Below are 5888 nucleotides of genomic sequence, written 5' to 3' on the forward strand. Positions count from 1 at the left end.
TGCATCAGTGTAACCTTCAATTACCTCGGGATATCTCGTATAGTGTAGACCATAATCACGAGTGAATCGTAGATATCTCAATACTCTTACGATTGCTTTCCAGTGTTCAGCACTTGGATTACTCATTTAATGAGCTAGTCTACTCACGGTGTAGGCTAAATCCGGTCTCGTGCAACTCATCAAGTACATGAGACTGCCTATCACTCTAGCATATTCAATTTGAGAGATGCTTTCACCTTTATTCTTAGACAAGTGTTGACTAATGTCTATGGGAGTTCTCGAGACTCCAGAATCGTCATTTCCAAACTTGTCTAGAATTTTATCAATGTAGTGTGTTTGATCCAGTACAATCCCATTGGGTGTTCGGGTAATTTTGATCCCCAGAATTACATCAGCAATTCCCAGATCTTTCATATCGAACCTTGAGTTCAATATATCTTTTGTGGATTGTACCATACGATCATTACTCCCCGCTATGAGCATGTCATCTACATATAAACACAGAATCACATACCCATGTTCAGTGGTTTTAATGTACACACATTTGTCACACTCGTTGATCTTAAATCCATTTGACATCATGACATTGTCAAATTTCTCATGCCATTGCTTTGGGGCTTGTTTAAGGCCATAAAGCGACTTGACAAGTTTACAGACTTTCTTTTCTTGTCCAGGTGCAATACAACCCTCAGGTTGATCCATATAGATCTCTTCTTCGAGATCTCCATTAAGAAAGGCTGTTTTTACATCCATTTGATGAATTTCAAGATTGCGTAATGCAGCAACGGCAATTATCAATCTAATAGAAGTTATTCTCGTCACGGAAGAATAAGTATCAAAGTAATCAACACCCTCTTCTTGTTTATACCCTTTGATTACCAGTCGCGCTTTGTATTTATCAATTGAGCCATCGACTTTCATCTTCCTCGTAAAGATCCACCTAGATCCAAGTGTTTTACTTCCAGGAGGAAGATCAACCAACTCCCAAGTGTGGTTTTGCATGATAGGGTCTATTTCACTTCTTATGGCTTCTTTCCATAAGTGACCCTCAACAAAATTCACGGCCTCTTTATAATTTAGAGGTGGACCCTCCAACATATAGGTGAAATAATCAGAACCAAATGATTTTTCGACCCTTGCTCGCTTACTTCGTCTAAGTCCCTCAGACTCTATCTCTTCTTCGGACTCTTCATCATTATCTTGAGTTATTTCCTCAATATCCTCAAGAGAATGGTTTGATGAACTTGGTTCATCTTCCTTAGACTTATAAGGAAATACATGTTCAAAGAACGAAGCATTTTTAGATTCCATAATCGAATCATTGTGTATATCGGGGTTTTTCGAGTCATACACAAGGAATCTATATGCATTACTATGGTGTGCATACCCAATGAAGATACAATCTACAGTTTTTGGTCCTATCTTCATTTTCTTAGGAGTGGGAGCCATTACTTTGGCCAAGCATCCCCACATTCGCAAATATTTATAGGAAGGTTTCTTTCCTATAAATAGCTCAGACGGAGACTTATCCTCCTTCTTTCGGGGTATCTTGTTCAGAAGATAATTTGCAGACAAGATCGCTTCCCCCCACATTTCTTGGGGTAACCCAGAACTTAACAACATCGCATTCATCATCTCCTTGAGAGTGCGATTCTTACGTTCGGCCACGCCGTTTGATTGAGGAGAATAAGGTGGAGTGACTTCGTGAATAATACCATGTTGTGCACAAAAAGCACCAAATGGTTCAACATATTCACCTCCTCGGTCACTTCGCACTTTCTTAATCTTCTTATTAAGTTGATTCTCAACTTCCAATTTGTATACAACAAATTTCTCAATTGCTTCATCTTTGCTTTTAAGCAAATATACGTAACAATATTTTGTACAATCATCAATAAAAGTCACAAAATATTTATTACCACCTCTCGTGGGCATGAACTTTAAATCACATATATCGGTATGGATTAAGTCGAGAGATTCATTACTTCTTTCAACACTATGAAAGGATGTTCTTGTGAGTTTTGCTTCAACACAAATTTCACATTTATGATTTGAGTCAATATTAAACTTTGGAATACATTCCAAATTAATCAACTTTCTCAGTGTGTCATAATTTACATGACCTAGTCTACCATGCCATGAATTAGACGACTCAATCATATACGAGGAAGAATAAGCTTTATTAATATCTTTTGCCTTGATGGCCATTACATTCATTTTGACCATGCCATTCTTGACATAGCCCTTGCCCACATACATGCCATTCTTAGACAATACAAGCTTTTGAGACTCTAAAACCATCCTAAACCCATGGTTATCTAGCACAGTCCCAGAAATCAGATTCTTCCTCATATCAGGCACGTAGAGCACCTTGGTGAGCTTCAATTCCTTCCCAGAGGTCATCTTCAAGAAGACTTCACCTTCCCCCTTGACTTAAGAGGTGGCAGAGTTGCCCATAAACAACCTCTCTCCATCTCCAGGTAGCTCAAGGGTGGAGAAGGAATTCTTATCAGTGCAGATGTGGCGGGTTGCTCCAGTGTCCAGCCACCACTCCTTCGGGTTAGAGTCAACCATGTTGACCTCAGAGACCACAGCAACGAGGAGGTCATTATCATCCTCCACAACATTGGCCTTCTTCTTCGGCTTTCTACAATCCACAGCTCGGTGACCGACCTTGTTGCAATTGTAGCATTTACCAACAATCTTTTGTTGGCCCTTCTTCTTGAACGTCCCACTCTTGACTCCAAGCTTGTGGGCGTGCTTCTTCCCCTTCGAGTTCTCGCCATGTTCGACGACGTTAGCTCGCTCGGAGACGGTTCTAAGTCTCCTATCGGATCCTCGGTTGTCTTCCTCGATTCGGAGGCGAACAACCAATTCCTCAAGACTCATCTCCTTTCGCTTGTGCTTAAGGTAGTTCTTGAACTCCTTCCACCCAGGTGGTAACTTCTCTATCACGGAGGCAACTTGGAAAGACTCGCTAATGGTCATTCCCTCGGCTTGAACCTCATGGAAAATGAGTTGAAGCTCTTGGACTTGACTCACAACGGTCTTTGTGTCCACCATCTTGTACTCAAGGAAGCGACCCACAATATACTTCTTTGAGCCCGCATCCTCGGTTTTGTACTTGCGATCCAACGAATCCCATAGCTCTTTAGAAGATACTTTAGAGCTATACACGTTGTATAAAGAGTCGGCGAGACAATTTAACACGTGGTTTCGACAAAGATAGTCGGATTCGTTCCACCCCACATAGGCCCGAAGCACTTGTGGGTCGGCTTCACCCTCTCGAGGAGTGGCCGGAGGATCTTCGGTTAAAAACCGTGCAAGTCCGATGGTTGTCAAAAAGAAAACCATCTTTTGTTGCCACCTTTTGAAGTTGAGCCCGTCAAACTTCCCAGGCCTCTCGGCCGGCATCACCGTGGGAGGCCCTCGAGCCACACCTACGTTTGAACCATCAAGGCCCAAACCCGCCATCGGTTGAACAAGACCCGCGGGTCCGTTCCCGGCCGTAGCCGCCATCGAGCCTTGTCCCAAAGTCACAGGGATTTGGCCGATGTTAATCAAGTTTGGCGGGGTGTTCACCACGGAGGGGTTGTCTCCAACGTTCCCTCCAACATTCACATTCATCGAGTCGTTGTTGTTCACGTTAGTCATATTTTCTACAAAAGAAAAGTCCCAAGACAGTAATTTTCAAAACAAATCCGAAAACAAATCGGAAACAAAACTGGAAATCCGATAAAACCAAGGAAAATAATTATTTTTCCTTTCTCCACGCAACCTGTCTTTTGGATAAAAAGCTTCAAGATTGTTAGCAATATTACATAAATAATATTGATATAAACGAATAAAGACAAATTGCTTGTAAGTAAAATACACGTAAATAAATTACAAAAATCCGGTTACACCTTTGTACTTAGAACCGGAGAAAACAAAAACAGATCGGAAAAAAGCCGAGGCCCGTTAGACGGTTTCCTTGAAGCTTTTTATCGCCCTCCCACTGGTGCTGGAATTCGTGAGCGAAAGCCTCCCAGGATACAATGACTTCAAGCCGAGTTATGCACCACAATACTCGGCTTCGACGAACTAGTACCTGTGAGAATACTATCACCAAGACAAAGAATATTTTCTGGGAAAGAGAGAGAATCCGGGAACAGTGGGGAAAGAGGAATTTTCTCTGTGTATATTTCGGTATACTTCCGTGTTTTCTAAATGAGAGCTGAAACTCCACTTATACAGGCGAAGGCTGTGAGGTTTGAAACTTAAAAAAAAAACGTACAGCCATAAAGGCATTAACGCATATTATTACACTGAGTAAATACACCGTTTCAAACCCATGCAGAGCGTCCAACGTTTTCAGCATTAATGGCACAGCCATAATGCGCACTTTAAAGCTCAAAACTGAAGTCTTTAAATCGCCCCTTCGTCCGGTCGAGCTCGTCCAGTCGAGCTCGTCGAGCTCGTCCAGTCGAGCTGATCAGTTCGACCTCTCCAGTCGAGCTGATCAGTTCGACCTCGCTAGTCGAGCTGATCAGTTCGACCTTGCCAGTAGAGCTGATCAGTTCGACCTTGCCAGTCGAGCTGATCAGTTCGACCTTGCCAGTCGAGCTGATCCTTAGAGTACGTTGGTCTCGCCCTTGTCGAGCTGCATGACATCGTCAAATCGTCCAGTTTGACCTCGCCTAGTCGAGCTATCCAGTTCGATCTCAAGTCGAGCTGATCCAGTTCGACCTCTCCAGTCGAGCTGATCAGTTCGACCTTGCCAGTCGAGCTGTTCCAGTTCGACCTGCCTTAGTCGAGCTTGCCCGGTCGAGCTGAAGTGCCTCTGTCACTTCGTCCCAGTTCGACCTATATAGTCGAGCTGTCCAGCTCGTCCTATCTAGTCGAGCTAAGTGACTTCGTCCAGCTCGCCCCAGCTCGTCAATTTCTCATTCAACTTAGGTCCGATTTTGACAAACAAAATCAACCATCCACATGAATAATATTTATTTATTTATTAACTTTATTCCAACATTTATTTCAGTAAATGGTTAGATTACAAAATTTATCAAATGTTGGCTAAATCCTTAAAAACAGTACGTTTGAAATTGGCTACTAGATTGCCCAATAAATAACAAAAAACATGTGTAAAATGTCTCTTGCAATACAACACTTGTTTGAAGAACGAGTAACCATCCAATTTATTTTTTGAAACTCAAAAGTACAAATTTGTAATACATTTCCATTTTAAAAACTTATAAATTTTTATTATGACCACGTACTAAAAAGACTACAATTGAGCTAAATTGAAGTAATTCGCCTTTCATTTTTGAAATATATTTAGTTTATTTCGTTGGATCTCTGAGAAATACTGGTCATTGCGTTAATGCAGTAAAAATCGACACAGCTTGGCCTCTCAGTTCAGGGGACGTCCAAGCCATTGTCATTTAGTTGATCTCCTAACTCTCCTACCCGTTTCTTTGTCAATCGATTTGAAACTTATCAAAAGCTTCATCCGTTAAGAAAATAAATATCCATACTTTTATATAGAATTCATTAACTAGTAAAGTATTGAGACTTATTCAAAGAAGATGTAACATTAGGGTTCCAAGCTGCGAAGTTCAAGCACTGAACTGAGGTCGAGAAGATGAAATAAAAGCCTTTATTGATTCAATTTATTTTATAAAAATAAAAAATCGTAAAAAGGTAAAGAAAAAGGAAGTTAAAGAGAAATTTTGAGGGTATAGAATTTTTATCAATTAGACGTCCACGACACTTAACTACGCTATTATATATCTCATAATACTTATTCAACATCTATATTTTCATCTAATAATTATATATACACGTATAATTTGTATTTTAACTTTGTTTCATTTACATAGATACTTCTACATAGTTATACAGTAATA

The sequence above is a fragment of the Urtica dioica genome, chromosome 5 (genome assembly GCF_054948205.1).
Source record: "Urtica dioica subsp. dioica isolate 48M chromosome 5, U.dioica_male_clone48M_v1_H2, whole genome shotgun sequence".
Classification (NCBI taxonomy): domain Eukaryota; kingdom Viridiplantae; phylum Streptophyta; class Magnoliopsida; order Rosales; family Urticaceae; genus Urtica; species Urtica dioica.